The sequence below is a fragment of the Protopterus annectens genome, chromosome 13.part0 (genome assembly GCF_019279795.1).
Source record: "Protopterus annectens isolate FY-2018-M chromosome 13.part0, PAN1.0, whole genome shotgun sequence".
Lineage (NCBI taxonomy): Eukaryota > Metazoa > Chordata > Ceratodontiformes > Protopteridae > Protopterus > Protopterus annectens.
In genome coordinates this window covers 425,511,055-425,529,122 of record NC_056747.1, presented here as the reverse complement: position 1 = coordinate 425,529,122, position 18,068 = coordinate 425,511,055, and the positions used below count along the sequence as shown (strand labels likewise).

The following is an 18,068-nucleotide window of genomic DNA, read 5'->3' as shown; positions in this document are numbered from 1 at the left end:
TCCGCTTCAAGGCAGGTTTTATGCATTACCAATTCTCTGCACTGCCCTTTGCCTTATCTACTGCTCCCAGGGTCTTTACAAAGTGCCTGGCACCAGTAATTGCATTTTGCAGACAAAGAATCATACAAGTCTATCCTTACTTGGACGACTGTCTCATTCAAGCAGAAAACAAGGACATTCTTCTTCAACATCTGGCGTTTGTAAAAAGGCTTCTAACATGCCTAGGGTACACAATAAACGAAAAGAAATCACAACTGATACCCTCTCAAAAAATTACATTCCTGGGTGCAAACTTGAATACAACTGCCCAGATGGCTTACCTTACGCCAGACAAACAAAGGCAACTGACTATATACTTCAAACAGATGGCAACAAAAACCCAGTTATCTGCAAGACAAATTCTGCAGGCTTTGGGGTTCATGGCATCCTGCATTTTACTAATTCCATATGCAAGACTGCATATGAGGTTACTACAATGGTATCTAAAAAGTTTATGGAGTCAACATTGTCACAGTCTGGAAATAATGATTCCTCTCATTCCCTGCCTACAACAGGAGTTTCTTTGGTGGGCAGAGACATGTCACCAGAACAAGGGACGGTCTTTCACTCTACCCCCTGCCACCCAAACCCTAACTATAGATGCATCAGACTATGCTTGGGGGGCCCACCTGTCGGGGAGATGCATTCAGGGCATATGGAGCCCAAAACAAATGCATCTGCATATCAACCAAAAAGAGATGCTAGCTGTTCAGAATGCCCTGACAGCCTTCAAGGACTTACTTCATCCAGAACAACTACTGATAAAGACTGACAACACCACGGTTATGTGGTACATAAACAAGCAGGGGGGTACACATTCCTACCACCTTTGCAGACTAGCCATGGCATTGTGGAACACAGCCTTGACCTACCAAGTACATCTTCAAGCTCAATTCCTGCCAGGAAAACAAAATACGCTAGCAGACGACCTAAGCAGAAATCTTATGGACTCTCATGAGTGGAAAATGGATCCACCAGTCTTCAGCATGATAACAGAGAAATGGGGGAGCCCAGACATAGATCTATTTGCCTCTCCCCAAAATTGTCAACTGGACAAATTCTGCACAAGGACTTATCACAGACAAGAATGGAAAGTGAACGCCATATCCTTCAGTTGGAAAAACCTATCAGTCTACGCCTTTCCTCCTCTGCCTCTTCTCCCCAAGGTTTTACTAAAGGTCAGACAGGAAAAACCAAAAATGATCCTAATTGCCCCGGACTGGCCTCGCCAGCACTGGTACCCAATTCTAAGGAATATGTCTCAACTCCCTCCTTGGTACTTGCCTCAAATACCTCATCTACTGTCTCAGCAGAGCAATCAAATTCTGCACACTCAGCTTCAAACTCTGAACCTGGCAGCATGGCTGATCATGTAATTATTCAAACAACACTTCTCAGTAAATCTGTGATGGATGGCATTTTGGAAGCCAGGAGGCCTAGTACTATAAAATCTTATGCTGATAAATGGAAGAGATTCTGTGCTTGGAACCAAGCACAAGGAACGGACACAGCAAAGCCAAATATTCCTCAGATTTTACAATACTTGACTGAGATGCTTGACAAGGGCCTATCTTTTTCTTCAATAAAAATCCATGCCTCTGCCATCTTGGTTCATTACAACACGGAGCCTCCCATCTTTTCTCGTCCTCTGATAAAACAGTATCTTAGAGGGGCCAACATTTAAGGCCTCCCAGAAGATCACCAACTCCTGCATGGGACCTCAGTTTTGTGATGGAAAAACTCACCCTGCCTCCTTTTGAACCAGCAGCTACTGTGGATGTTACATTTTTATCTTGGAAAACAGCTTTCCTTTTGGCAATCACTTCAGCAAGAAGGGTTTCAGAATTACAGGCCCTCATTGCTATGGAGCCTTTTGTTACATTTTACCTGGACAGGGTGTCCCTCAGGACCATTCCTTCCTTTATGCCTAAGGTGGTATCCAGTGTAGCTCTTAACCAAACTATTTATGTGCTAACTTTTTACTCAAATCCACAGAACAAGGGGAAGTGGATTCTGCATTTCTTGGACGTACACAGACAACTAAGATTCTACTTAAACAGGACCAGATCTCTAAGAAAGTCTGAGCAACTACTGGTGGCATTTGCTGCAGGATCAGAGGGGAAGGCTATATCAATGCAGACTATTTCTAAGTGGATAAGCCACTGCATTCATTTCTGCTACTTGCATCATGGTAAACCAGTGCCCAAGGAAATCAGGTCACATTCCACCAGGGTTGCCTCTACCTCAGCAGCTTTTCTCAGAGGGGTTCCAACCAAAGACATTCTAGAAGCTGCTACTTGGAGCTCTGTGCATACTTTTAAAAAGCATTATCATTTGCCTCTCTTCTCTAAGTCCAGAGCAGGCTTTGCCACTGCAGCTCCTAATGCTATTTAGCTCCATCCTCCCATCCATAGCTTTGGGATTCTACCCAAATGTAGTGACTGCAACAGTGAAACACGAAGGACATAGTACAGTTGTGTACATTTAACATAAATGTAGATGTTCGAGTGTATTCGCTGTTGGAGTCCGGGTTACCCACCAGCCATCCCCCTTTTTTCTAGAACTTCTCTTTCCTTCACTATATTCTAAAGCCTTTGTGGTGTATATGCTTTTAGATGAAAGTAAAGTTTATGTTGCTAACAGTGCATTTATTTATATATTGCTGTTTATATATATATATATATATATATATATATATGTGTGTGTAGGTTCATACTAGGCTATCTGCCCTAGGACATTTATAAGCCTAGCCAGAGTGTGTTTGGCTTTCGCCACCCATTTTAAATTAATTTTGCTATGCCCTTTTTCGAGGTTAGTATACTGTGCCTCTGTCTAACAGTGACACAGAAGTGATACCCAGAGTAAACCTACAATCTCCCATCCACTCATCAAGATTCCTCTTGAAGAGAGTCAATGAGGGACTCTGCCTAACCTGGACTGGGATTTTATTCCAGAGTGAAGGGAGCCTCTGGGTTATGAATCTGTCCCTCCAGCATGTCTTATTTATTTCAGTGCTGAGGTTCAAGTCTCTCGAGCGCGTAGCTCGATGGAATTTGGATTTTCTGAGGTGCAGCATGTCCATTAATTCGGGGTTGGACATGGCTTTATACGTCAGGCACAGATCGCCTCTGAGCAGGCGGTATGCCACTGAGTAGAGCTGGAGTTTCTTTAACCGGGCAGCATATGGCATCTGTTTGAGCCCTTTGATCCTCTTGGTGAGGTATTTTTGGAGTCTTTCCAGTTGCTGCAGGTGTCTGATAAGGTACATCCCAAAAGGGGCATTGTACTCAATTATGGGCCTGATGAGGGATGAGTAAAGAGGCACAATGACCTCCCCTGATCTAGATGTGAATCCCTTCATGATTAGGTGGGCTATATAAAATGTTTTTCTAACCACTTTGGCCACGTGGTTGTCAAATGAGAGATTGCTATCAACTTGGGTCCCCAAGTCCCTAATTACTTCTTTTGTACTTAATGGATTACCACCTATGTGGTAATTTGTGAGCACTTTGTTTTTGTCAAAGGGGATGACTATACACTTTTTGGCATTTAGTTTGAGGCCATGGCTCTGGCACCAGTTGTCTGTTTCTATGAGGCCCTTTTGGAGGATGCTTGTGTCGGCTGGAGAGTCGATTATGGCGCCTAGATGTCCTTCAAGGATGCATCTGCAGTCATCACATATGGGTTGTCCTGCCTCAGGCAGCCCTTCGGTCGGCCGGATTCCAAAGTCTGGGTCCGGCGTCGGCTGATGTCACACTTTCCCCGACGTCAGAGCGCCTGGGGTATAAAAGCATCAGCCGACGCCATCTTCCTCCGTCTTTCTTGCCGCGTAGTGCCCGAAGCAGAAGCAGTTCGCAAGTGCCGGTCGGCCAGCTCCTGTAATTCAGCTACCGAAGACTTCAAAAAGCTAAGTACCCCATTGGGGACTCTTTCTTGCCTTAGCCGATGTCAGATAAAGTTAATAATTGTTTAACTTGTGGGAAACAAATACCTCATAAGGATTTCCACGCTTACTGCCTCCCCTGCCTAGGCCCAGACCACGACGTCTCGGCCTGTTCAGCCTGTGCTTCCTTCAACCGACGCACTCTTAGACGTCGGGCGGAGTTTGCAGAGGAATTTTTTGGGGCTAGTTTTTCGTATAAGATGCCAGTAAAAAACCGGAGACAATCAAAACGAACCAAAAATAAATCCTAAGATGCCGTCGGAGACTCCGACTTCTCATTTAGTTAAGAAATGGAAGGACAAGGACCGACACACGCGGGCCCCGGTTTCGGCTGAAACCACGGCCAGGCCTACCGCGAGTGTCTCGGTCTCGGCTGAAACCGAGTCCTTGGTTCTTCCAATTACCGAAAACGCTCAACCGACTACCTCGGTCCCGGAGGCCCCGGCTGAGTCGGTTATTGAATTTCCAACAGAAACTGGTGTCCTGGAACCTTCCGACACCATTCCTTTAGACAAATCTACACCAGCACGTGGTGCAGCCAGGCCTCCTGCATCCATGTCCAGACAAACGGCCCAGGGTTGAACCCTCTGATCTCCACTCCTCAGATGAGGCCTCTGATGGCTCTACTCTCTCGGACCACCAGGAGGAGGCTTTTTCGGCCTACGAGGATTCTGATGCAGAGGAATCTATTCCCTCGGCCTCCCCTCCTGAAGAGTTTTCCTTTGGGGAGACACTACACACCATGAGAGAGCATTTCCAATGGCAGGGCCAGGAATTCTCTGATTCCAGGAAAAGATTAAGGACCTTTTTACATTTGCCTCAGCATAGACCTTTAGCTATTCCTCCTGTTTTGAATGTCATTGATGATGTGTACTCTGACTCTAGCACAACCCCTGATTCTCTCCCTCCGGCTCCTGCCAAACCCGATAGGTACTACAGGGTCCCGGACTCGCATCTTTACCGTTACAAGGCCCGCTCTGCTGATCCAGAAACTATTTCCCAGGGCCCTAAAGGGGTTGCAGCTTCCACTGCTAAAAATCCTCTCCCCTCTGAAAGGGAGTCCAGAGCTTTAGAGAGATGGGGTAAAAAAGTGTATACTTCTGCTACTCTTTCTATGAGGGCATTAAATTGTCAATTTCATATGATACAGTACCAGGAGTATTTGTTAGATGAATTGCATAAAAAACTGTCTTCACCTGACCCCCTAGACCACAAGTCACTGCAGGATCTGGTACATAACTCACAACAGGTTAGCAACCATTTCTTGCAATGTGGTTATGATGCATTGAAAGCTTCATATAGGTCAGCTATGACTGGCGCAGTCATACGTAGGCATGCTTGGCTGAAGGAACAATCTCTGCCAGACCATGTTAAAGCAAAGCTGCTGGATGCTCCTCTGGAAAAGCAAAAGTTATTTGGCTCCACGGCTCAGGAGGTCCTAAAGAAATTTGAAGAAAAGGCAAAATCCGTACAAACAGTCAAAGATTTTCTCCAAGTACAACCACTAAGATTCAGCAGGAATTGACCTTCCAAGAATTGGTCCTTTCCAGACACAGAGAGGTTTCAGAGAGGCAAGAACAGGCATGCCAGAGGTAGCGGGCAAGCTAGAGGCTCCTACAGAGGACGTCAGTGGCAGCCTCCCAACCAGAGAGGTAATGCAGGACCTTCAACTGCTGCACAAGGACAGGCTCAATGACTTTACTTTGACACCGCCAACCAGGGCTCAATTGGAAGCACCTTTGGGCGGAAAGCTTTCTTTATTCTCAGAAAATTGGCACAGTATTACAAGGGACAAATGGACACTACAAATAATAGACAAAGGATACAGGTTTCATTTCCACACACTACCAAAAAGAAAGGGCATGCCAGACCTGCCACCGAATCAAAGGGCAGAGGCTTTGAAACAAATTTCCAGCTTAATACAAATGAAAGCTATAGAAAAGGTTCCTCTCTCAGAACAAGGCCAAGGATTTTATTCCAGGCTATTCCTTGTTCCAAGAAAAGAAAAACAATGGAGGCCTATTCTCGACTTGTCCGCACTGAATACTTATCTCATTGTGCCAAAGTTCAAAATGCTGACTCTACAGCAGCTCCTTCCCATGCTGGGCAAGGGGTCTTGGCTGGTAACTCTAGACCTCAAGGAGGCATACCTGCATGTCCCTATCAGACAAAGTTGCAGAAGACACCTCAGATTTCTTGCAGGGTCAGAGCATTATCAATTCTCAGCATTGCCCTTTGGCTTATCTACTGCCCAGAGTATTCACGAAATGCCTGGCATCAGTAATTGCACACTGCAGACTTCAGGGGATTCAAATATACCCATATCTGGACGACTGCCTTATACAAGCGGACAGCCAGCAAACTTTGGTAAAACACTTGAATTATGCCATCCACCTACTTCAGGCCTTGGGATATACAGTCAACATTCACAAATCAAGACTTGTTCCATCCCAAAGAATAACCTTCCTGGGTGCAGATCTAGATACAACTACCCAAATGGCCTTCCTCACAGAAGAAAAACAAAGCCAACTACCAGATTACTTCAAAAATCTGACAAGACAAACCCAGCTGACTGCAAGGAAAATCCTGCAGGCCCTGGGTTACATGGCTTCTTGCATCCTTCTGATTACGCAAGCAAGACTACATATGAGGAAACTACAATGGTACCCAAGGAGTTTATGGACTCAGCACAGTCACAGCCTGGAAACCTTGATACCACTCATTCCATGCCTTCAAAAGGAATTTCTGTGGTGGGCTCAAGCAAGCCAGTCAAACAGGGGTCTGCCTTTCAGCAAACCCATAGCCAGCCAAGCCATTACAACAGACGCTTCAGACCACGGATGGGGAGCGCACATGGAGGGCAGATGCATTCAAGGTCTATGGTCACAAAAAGAGCTACGCATGCACATAAACCAAAAGGAAATGCTGGTAGTGATACATGCAGTCGAAGCCTTCAAACCCTTTCTGCATCATGGCCATCTGCTTATAAAGACAGACAACACCACGGTTATGTGGTACATAAACAAGCAAGGAGGCACCCATTCCTATCCTCTTTGCAGGCTGGCAATGAATCTATGGGAACTTTCCTTGAAACTCAATATACAGCTACAATCCCAGTTTGTGCCAGGGAAAGACAATATACTGGCGGACAGCTTAAGCAGAAATATCATGGATGCACACGAATGGATGCTGCACCCAGACATCTTTCTACAGATAACACAATCATGGGGGAGGCCGGACTTAGATCTTTTTGCCTCCCCCCACAATCATCAACTGAAGAAATTCTGCTCAAGGACATACCACCCACAAGCATGGAAAGTGGACGCCCTCTCTTTCAGCTGGAGAACTCTTAACAGTGTATGCATTTCCACCTCTCCCATTAATGACCAAGGTTTTACTGAAGATCAGGACAGAGCAGCCAAAAGTGATTCTGATAGCTCCGGACTGGCCAAGACAGCACTGGTACCCACTCTTAAAGAGCATGTCACGCACAAAACCATGGCCTCTTCCTCTATGGCCACTTCTACTGACGCAGCACATTTACAAAACTCTGCATTCCAACCTGAAAACCTTGCAACTAACAGCCTGGAAAATACCTTGACTCCTCCTCAGGACAAGCTATCCCAGAGAGTGAAAGATATTATTATGGAAGCTCGCCGGCCTTCCACAAGAAAGGTATATTCAGCAAAATGGAAAAGATTTCATATTTGGAACACCACAAAGGGCCTAGATGTGACAGTGATGAACATGGCACATATCCTGGAATACTTGGCAGAAATGTTCCACAATGGTCTGTCTTACTCTTCCATTAAAATTCATGCTTCAGCAATTTCAGCAGAGTACAATACTGATCCACCTGTCTTCTCTCATCCTCTCCTAAGACAGTTTCTAAGAGGAATCAAAAACATCAATCCTCCAAGGAAACCACCTCTACCTACTTGGGACCTTAACTTCGTGTTGGAAAAACTAACACTGCCTCCCTTTGAACCAGCAGCATCTGCAGAACTACAGTTCCTGTCTTGGAAGACTGCTTTCCTTCTGGCGATAACCTCAGCAAGAAGAGTATCTGAGTTACAGGCCCTTATGGCAGTACAGCCATTTCTTATTTTTCATCAGGACAGAGTTTCATTGAGAACCAATCCTACATTTATGCCAAAGGTGGTATCCAGGGTTTCATTAAATCAAGCTATTCACTTGCCTACCTTCTTTCCAAATCCACAAAACAAAGGGGAGAAACTTCTGCACACCCTGGACATACACAGACAGTTGCGCTACTACTTGGACAGAACTAAAGGTTACAGAAAAACTGACCAGCTGTTGGTAGCTTATGCTGCTGGTGTACAAGGAAAAGCAATTTCCAAACAGACAATTTCAAAATGGATAGGGAATTGCATTCATTTTTGTTACTCCTTTCATGGAAAAACTGTGCCAGCTAACATTAGACCTCATTCCACGAGAGCCACAGCCACCTCCACAGCCTTCTTAAGAGGGGTGGCTACCAAGGACATTTTAGAAGCTGCTACATGGAGTTCCATGCATACATTTGCCAAGCATTACAATTTACCTTTATATTCCAGATCCAGAGCAGGCTTTGCTCACGCAGTCCTGCAGGGCATTTTAGCTACACCATCCTTTACATAGTTCCTCCACCCCAGATTGGCTATGGTATTCTACCCATATGTGATGACTGCAGATGCATCCTTGAAGGACATAGTACAGTTTTGTACCTACCATAAATGTAGATGTCCGATAGGTATGCATCTGCAGTCAGGTTTACCCTCCTCCTTCCCTCTGTGGTATTATCTCATTGTGCCAAAGTTCAAAATGCTGACTCTACAGCAACTCCTTCCCATGCTGGGCAAGGGGTCTTGGCTGGTAACTCTAGACCTCAAGGAGGCATACCTGCATGTCCCTATCAGACAAAGTTGCAGAAGACACCTCAGATTTCTTGCAGGGTCAGAGCATTATCAATTCTCAGCATTGCCCTTTGGCTTATCTACTGCCCAGAGTATTCACGAAATGCCTGGCATCAGTAATTGCACACTGCAGACTTCAGGGATTCAAATATACCCATATCTGGACGACTGCCTTATACAAGCGGACAGCCAGCAAACTTTGGTAAAACACTTGAATTATGCCATCCACCTACTTCAGGCCTTGGATTATACAGTCAACATTCACAAATCAAGACTTGTTCCATCCCAAAGAATAACCTTCTGGGTGCAGATCTACATACAACCACCCAAATGGCCTTCCTCACAGAAGAAAAATAGCCAACTACTAGATTACTTCAAAAATCTGACAAGACAAACCCAGCTGACTGCAAGGAAAATCCTGCAGGCCCTGGGTTACATGGCTTCTTGCATCCTTCTGATTCCAAAGCAAGACTACATATGAGGAAACTACAATGGTACCTAAGGAGTTTATGGACTCAGCACAGTCACAGCCTGGAAACCTTGATACCACTCATTCCATGCCTTCAAAAGGAATTTCTGTGGTGGGCTCAAGCAAGCCAGTCAAACAGGGTCTGCCTTTCAGCAAACCAATAGCCAGCCAACCATTACAACAGGCGCTTCAGACCACGGATGGGGAGCGCACATGGAGGGCAGATGCATTCAAGGTCTATGGTCACAAAAAGAGCTACGCATGCACATAAACCAAAAGGAAATGCTGGTAGTGATACATGCAGTCAAGCCTTCAAACCCTTTCTGCATCAAGGCCATCTGCTTATAAGACAGACAACACCACGTTATGTGGTACATAAACAAGCAAGGAGGCACCCATTCCTATCCTCTTTGCAGGCTGGCAATGAATCTATGGGAACTTTCCTTGAAACTCAATATACAGCTACAATCCCAGTTTGTGCCAGGAAAGACAATATACTGGCGGACAGCTTAAGCAGAAATATCATGGATGCACACGAATGGATGCTGCACCCAGACATCTTTCTACAGATAACACAATCATGGGGAGGCCGACTTAGATCTTTTGCCTCCCCCCACAATCATCAACTGAAGAAATTCTGCTCAAGGACATACCACCCACAAGCATGGAAAGTGGACGCCCTCTCTTTCAGCTGGAGAACTCTTAACAGTGTATGCATTTCCACCTCTCCCATTAATGACCAAGGTTTTACTGAAGATCAGGACAGAGCAGCCAAAAGTGATTCTGATAGCTCCGGACTGGCCAAGACAGCACTGGTACGCACTCTTAAAGAGCATGTCACGACAAAACCATGGCCTCTTCCTCTATGGCCACTTCTACTGAGCAGCACATTAACAAAACTCTGCATTCCAACCTGAAAACCTTGCAACTAACAGCCTGGAAAATACCTTGACTCCTCCTCAGGACAAGCTATCCCAGAGAGTGAAAGATATTATTATGGAAGCTCGCCCCCCTTCGACAAGAAAGCCATATTCAGCAAAATGGAAAAGATTTCATATTTGGAACACCACAAAGGGCCTAGATGTGACAGTGATGAACATGGCACATATCCTGGAATACTTGGCAGAAATGTTCCACAATGGTCTGTCTTACTCTTCCATTAAAATTCATGCTTCAGCAATTTCAGCAGAGTACAATACTGATCCACCTGTCTTCTCTCATCCTCTCCTAAGACAGTTTCTAAGAGGAATCAAAACATCAATCCTCCAAGGAAACCACCTCTACCTACTTGGGACCTTAACTCGTGTTGGAAAACTAACACTGCCTCCCTTTGAACCAGCAGCATCTGCAGAACTACAGTTCCTGTCTTGAAGACTGCTTTCCTTCTGTGCATAACCTCAGCAAGAAGAGTATCTGAGTTACAGGCCCTTATGGCAGTACAGCCATTTCTTATTTTTCATCAGGACAGAGTTTCATTGAGAACCAATCCTACATTTATGCCAAAGGTGGTATCCCGGGTTTCATTAAATCAAGCTATTCACTTGCCTACCTTCTTTCCAAATCCACAAAACAAAGGGGAGAAACTTCTGCACACCCTGGACATACACAGACAGTTGCGCTACTACTTGGACAGAACTAAAGGTTACAGAAAAACTGACCAGCTGTTGGTAGCTTATGCTGCTGGTGTACAAGGAAAAGCAATTTCCAAACAGACAATTTCAAAATGGATAGGAATTGCATTCATTTTGTTACTCCTTTCATGGAAAAACTGTCCCCGCTAACATTAGACCTCAATCCAGGAGAGCCACAGCCACCTCCACAGCCTTCTTAAGAGGGGTGGCTACCAAGGACATTTTAGAAGCTGCTACATGGAGTTCCATGCATACATTTGCCAAGCATTACAATTTACCTTTATATTCCAGATCCAGAGCAGGCTTTGCTACGGCAGTCCTGCAGGGCATTTTAGCTACACCATCCTTACATAGTTCCTCCACCCCAGATTGGCTATGGTATTCTACCCATATGTGATGACTGCAGATGCATCCTTGAAGGACATAGTACAGTTTTGTACCTACCATAAATGTAGATGTCCGATAGGTATGCATCTGCAGTCAGGTTTACCTCCTCCTTCCCTCTGTGGTATTTCTTGGGTACTTACCCTCTTATAGCTAGCTGGGGTGATCTATTATGGTGTATTTGTTTTTATATTATTGTGCATGTTTGGATTTTTAAATGCATCTCTCCAAATTTAGCCTTCCTTAGAGGGCACCTGGCATCTGGGGCAAGAAAAACTGCGGAAGATGGCGTCGGCTGATGCTTTTATACCCCAGGCGCTCTGACGTCGGGGAAAGTGCGACATCAGCCGACGCCGGACCCAGACTTTGGAATCCGGCCGACTGAAGGGCTGCCTGAGGCAGGACAACCCATATGTGATGACTGCAGATGCATACCTATCGGACATCTACATTTATGGTAGGTACAAAACTGTACTTTTGCAGTCATCTGCAAACTTGGTCAGCCACAGTCCTTCCGTGTTGGCCTGTACCTCTGAGAAATATATACCAAACAAGAGAGGTCCCAGGACTGAGCCTTGTGGGATGCCACTTGTAACTGGTTTGGAGTCTGACATGGCTCCAGCAATTCTAACCATGTGGGTTCTGTCCTTGAGCCAGTTTGCAACCCATCTAGTGACATTGGGGTTTATATTTAAGCTGGTGAGCTTATCTATAATACCCGAGTGAGGTATTGTATCGAAGGCTTTTGCGAGGTCCAGGTAGGCTATGTGGACCACCTTCCCCTCGTCAATGGCCTTGGTGACTGTTTCAAAGAAATCGACCAGGTTTAAAAGGCAGGATCTGCCCTTAACAAAGCCAAACTGGGTAGGATCCAATGTCTGTAGGTCCCCAATATCTTTATTTATAAGGTCCATGATGATCCTTTCCATAGCTTTGCAGACCAAGCTAGTCAGGCTTGTGGGGCGATAGTTTCCAGAATCCATTGAGGCACCACTTTTGTGGAGAGGGACCACTGTTGCTCGCCACTTTGGGTACATATCCTGTAGTAAGGCTGAGATTGAGCAGTAGTTTTATGTTTGGGTTTAGCTCTTCTTGGAGTTCATGTAGGCGAGGACACGCCTGGTCTCATTGATGCTGTGTTTGCTTTGGAAGTTTAACTGAGCATCTGAGATGTCAGGGGCAGACTCTGCTGGAATAGATACTGGATGCCTTGAAACTCAATATACAGCTACAATCCCAGTTTGTGCCAGGGAAAGACAATATACTGGCGGACAGCTTAAGCAGAAATATCATGGATGCACACGAATGGATGCTGCACCCAGACATCTTTCTACAGATAACACAATCATGGGGGAGGCCGGACTTAGATCTTTTTGCCTCCCCCCCACAATCATCAACTGAAGAAATTCTGCTCAAGGACATACCACCCACAAGCATGGAAAGTGGACTCTCTTTCAGCTGGAGAACTCTTAACAGTGTATGCATTTCCACCTCTCCCATTAATGACCAAGGTTTTACTGAAGATCAGGACAGAGCAGCCAAAAGTGATTCTGATAGCTCCGGACTGGCCAAGACAGCACTGGTACCCACTCTTAAAGAGCATGTCACGCACAAAACCATGGCCTCTTCCTCTATGGCCACTTCTACTGACGCAGCACATTTACAAAACTCTGCATTCCAACCTGAAAACCTTGCAACTAACAGCCTGGAAAATACCTTGACTCCTCCTCAGGACAAGCTATCCCAGAGAGTGAAAGATATTATTATGGAAGTCACGGCCTTCCACAAGAAAGGTATATTCAGCAAAATGGAAAAGATTTCATATTTGGAACACCACAAAGGCCCTAGATGTGACAGTGATGAACATGGCACATATCCTGGAATACTTGGCAGAAATGTTCCACAATGGTCTGTCTTACTCTTCCATTAAAATTCATGCTTCAGCAATTTCAGCAGAGTACAATACTGATCCACCTGTCTTCTCTCATCCTCTCCTAAGACAGTTTCTAAGAGGAATCAAAAACATCAATCCTCCAAGGAAACCACCTCTACCTACTTGGGACCTTAACTTCGTGTTGGAAAACTAACACTGCCTCCCTTTGAACCAGCAGCATCTGCAGAACTACAGTTCCTGTCTTGAAGACTGCTTTCCTTCTGGCATGATAACCTCAGCAAGAAGAGTATCTGAGTTACAGGCCCTTATGGCAGTACAGCCATTTCTTATTTTTCATCAGGACAGAGTTTCATTGAGAACCAATCCTACATTTATGCCAAAGGTGGTATCCCGGTTTCATTAAATCAAGCTATTCACTTGCCTACCTTCTTTCCAAATCCACAAAACAAAGGGGAGAAACTTCTGCACACCCTGGACATACACAGACAGTTGCGCTACTACTTGGACAGAACTAAAGGTTACAGAAAAACTGACCAGCTGTTGGTAGCTTATGCTGCTGGTGTACAAGGAAAAGCAATTTCCAAACAGACAATTTCAAAATGGATAGGAATTGCATTCATTTTTGTTACTCCTTTCATGGAAAAACTGTGCCAGCTAACATTAGACCTCATTCCACGAGAGCCACAGCCACCTCCACAGCCTTCTTAAGAGGGGTGGCTACCAAGGACATTTTAGAAGCTGCTACATGGAGTTCCATGCATACATTTGCCAAGCATTACAATTTACCTTTATATTCCAGATCCAGAGCAGGCTTTTACGCAGTCCTGCAGGGCATTTTAGCTACACCATCCTTACATAGTTCCTCAACCAGCAGATTGGCTATGGTATTCTACCCATATGTGATGACTGCAGATGCATCCTTGAAGGACATAGTACAGTTTTGTACCTACCATAAATGTAGATGTCCGATAGGTATGCATCTGCAGTCAGGTTTACCCTCCCTCCTTCCCCTCTGTGGTATTACTTGGGTACTTACCCCTCTAATAGCTAGCTGGGGGGATCTGTTATGGTGTATTTGTTTTATATTATTATGCATGTTTGGATTTTTAAATGCATCTCTCCAAATTTAGCTTCCTTAGAGAGCACCTGGCATCTGGGGCAAGAAAATCCATGGAAGATGGCGCTGCCGATGCTTTTATACCCCAGGCTCTGACGCCGGGGAAAATGCGACATCAGCCGACGTCGGACCCAGACTTTGGAATCCGGCCGACCGAAGGGCTGCCTGAGGCAGGACAACCCATATGTGATGACTGCAGATGCATACCTATCGGACATCTACATTTATGGTAGGTACAAAACTGTACTTTGCAGTCATCTGCAAACTTGGTCAGCCACAGTCCTTCCGTGTTGGCCTGTACCTCTGAGAAATATATACCAAACAAGAGAGGTCCCAGGACTGAGCCTTGTGGGATGCCACTTGTAACTGGTTTGGAGTCTGACATGGCTCCAGCAATTTAACCATGTGGGTTCTGTCCTTGAGCCAGTTTGCAACCCATCTAGTGACATTGGGGTTTATATTTAAGCTGGTGAGCTTATCTATAATACCCGAGTGAGGTATTGTATCAAGGCTTTTGCAGGTCCAGGTAGGCTAAGTGGACCACCTTCCCCTCACAATGGCCTTGGTGACTGTTTCAAAGAAATCGACCAGGTTTAAAAGGCAGGATCTGCCCTTAACAAAGCCAAACTGGGTAGGATCCAATGTCTGTAGGTCCCCAATATCTTTATTTATAAGGTCCATGATGATCCTTTCCATAGCTTTGCAGACCAAGCTAGTCAGGCTTGTGGGGCGATAGTTTCCAGAATCCATTGAGGCACCACTTTTGTGGAGAGGGACCACTGTTGCTGTACGCCACTCTTTGGGTACATATCCTGTAGTAAGGCTGAGATTGAGCAGTAGTTTTATGTTTGGGTTTAGCTCTTCTTGGAGTTCATGTAGGACGCAGCCCGGGACACCGCCTGGTCTCATTGATGCTGTGTTTTTTGCTTTGGAGAGGGCGGCTCTTAACTGAGCATCTGAGATGTCAGGGGGGGCAGCACTCTGCTGGAATAGATATTTGCCCTTTTGGTGGGGAGGGGGGGAGAAGTTTGCGCTGAACCTGTCAGCTAGGATGTTGGCAATGTCTGTGGGTTCGGTGTATTTTTTATATAATTTTTTTTTTTTTTTTTGCTCCCTATTTGGGGGGCACCTGACATCTGGGGCAAGAAAAACTGAAGAAAATGGCGTCGGCTGCATGTTTTATACTCCTGATGACCAGACGTCATGGAAGAAGAGACAGCAACCGATGCAGGACCCAAGACTTTAATATTCAGGCCGACTGAAGGCAACCTGCCAGCAGATTACCCAAATGTAATGACTGCAACAGTGAATACACTCGAACATCTACATATATGGTAAGTGTACACAACTGTACTTTCTCACTAGTGACTCTAGATTACCACCTTCTAGAATTAAGTATTGTCTACTGACATCACCGATGTCAGTCCTTTGCATAGTTACTGTTGGTTTTGTCTTTTGTGGCATCAAATAATATTGCAAACTGGTGGCAGCATGTCAACAGAGCACAGGACTGGCTAGCTCTAGATAAGCACAAATACCATCAAGGCAGAATGTTTTGTGTGTGTTTTTTTTTTTTTGCCATTGACCGGCATATGCTTTCAAGCTGGTGTCCGTAAGCTTACCAGTACTTCCTTTTAAGTGGTTGCATGGTGGTGGTCTTGTCAGAGTAGTCTGACAGTCTTGGGAATATCGAAAAAAGCAGCAAATCTGACCCTTAAAGGTGTCTCCAGAAACAGGAACAAACAATGTAGTACAAACTGGAAGGCACCACCACGTAAAAAGATGATTCTTTATTAAAACAAATGAATGAGCGTGCATCCACAAAGGCACGCTTCTTCAGATTCAATAAAATAGAGGAAAAGCTTTCATTATATCTAAAAAACAATAATTAACCATAACTCAGTTAACCAATTACATTCAATTTCCAATTAATCAATTAGGTAATAGCAGGGTGTAACTGAACATCTCTTCACAGTGAAATTGCTTTAGAAGCCCACAAATTCAAGTAGTATAATACATGTCAATAGAAAACCTGTAAACCATCGTCAACAGGCTTAAAAGTATATTTGTTCACAGTATATATTTATAAGGAGTATAATTTACAAAGTGTGTATTGACATATTTTATATGTCTAGTGTTATACAGATAATAATAAAATCATCAAATACATCCTTAAACAACCACTGTCAAGATTTTCCTTAAGAACCTGTGTTAAAGTACAAGTCATGTCATTCATATCATTCTCCTATAGAGGGCCCACACCGTAGTTGTGCATATGAATATAAATTTGATGAATATTCTGCATATGGCTTTGTTCAATAGGTAAATGATTTACTTGAAATGTATTCTAACCTTATTTATGATAATAGTATATATAAAGCATTATATATAAGGCCAATGTTAACCTAAATAAAATACTTGTGAAACAATTTTAGATTATGACTTAAATATAAAATGCAATAATAATCATATTTCATGTCATGTAAATGAAATAAAACCTTATAAAATATGCAAAATATGAAAAATACAAAAAACTTTTACATCTTGACTAAAACATTGATAGATTTATTAATTAATTATATATTATATATCAAAAAACCAAAGAATCTTATTATGGTTGTAATTATCAGTTCTAAATTCACGTACCAATATCAAAAAGTTTATTACCGATCAAAAATGTATATATAATAAATAAAACTAAGTAACAATTAGCTACTGAATCATCCTAGACTAAGAGTGAATTTTCATTTATGTCTATCCATACCAAATTTATATGATGATGGACATATGTCAAAGTAAAAAAGTAAAAAAAGTAAAAAAATTGTTATATAAATTGTGCATCTAATCCTAATAACTGTTCATAACTCTATTGACTGCATGCAGCACGTCAAGACACAAAGAAAAATAAGGAAGGAAACTGAAAAACACAAAAAAGGTGTGGATAAAGGTGGGGGTAAGGGTGATAAAGGCAAATGACAAGAGAAAAAAGAGAGAAAAAATCTGAGAGAATCTCAATTCATGATTATAACCTTATGTTATTGACAATGTATATACATATTTTACTCCTGAGACTAAAAATGTAACTTTCTGTGAGTATTAATATCTTCGTTTCTTTAAATGTGATCTGATACTCACATATGCATTAAGTCCTGGATGACTTTGTGCTCTAAATTTAAATATCCATTCTAATTCTAAATTCTCAAGGTCATTAAAGTTATCACCTTTCCTAATATTTAATTCTTTTTTCTGTATGACTCTAAACAAGAATTTGTGTTCAGGATGATCTATAATGTGTTTAGATAGTGCATTCTTGTTATCTGCTTTTTTAATAGCATATGTGTGTTCTTGTATTCTATCCCTGAGTCTTCTTGTGGTCATGCCTATGTAAAATGCTGGGCATGACTCACAAGTGGCCAGCATGTCAACAGAGCACAGGACTGGCTAGCTCTAGATAAGCACAAATACCATCAAGGCAGAATGTTTTGTGTGTGTTTTTTTTTTTTGCCATTGACCGGCATATGCTTTCAAGCTGGTGTCCGTAAGCTTACCAGTACTTCCTTTTAAGTGGTTGCATGGTGGTGGTCTTGTCAGAGTAGTCTGACAGTCTTGGGAATATGTCTTAAAAGTTGCTTATTTAAACATATTGACTGCCCATTTAAGTAACTCATTTATCCC

The 18,068-nt window shown here is 43.6% G+C and overlaps 1 protein-coding gene across 32 annotated transcripts in view; it reads left to right on the top strand.

Annotated features, from left to right (window-relative positions):
* LOC122787386 (receptor-type tyrosine-protein phosphatase S-like) overlaps positions 1–18,068 on the top strand; it is a 3,272,784-nt gene that overhangs the window by 1,540,350 nt on the left and 1,714,366 nt on the right. The window lies entirely within an intron of this gene.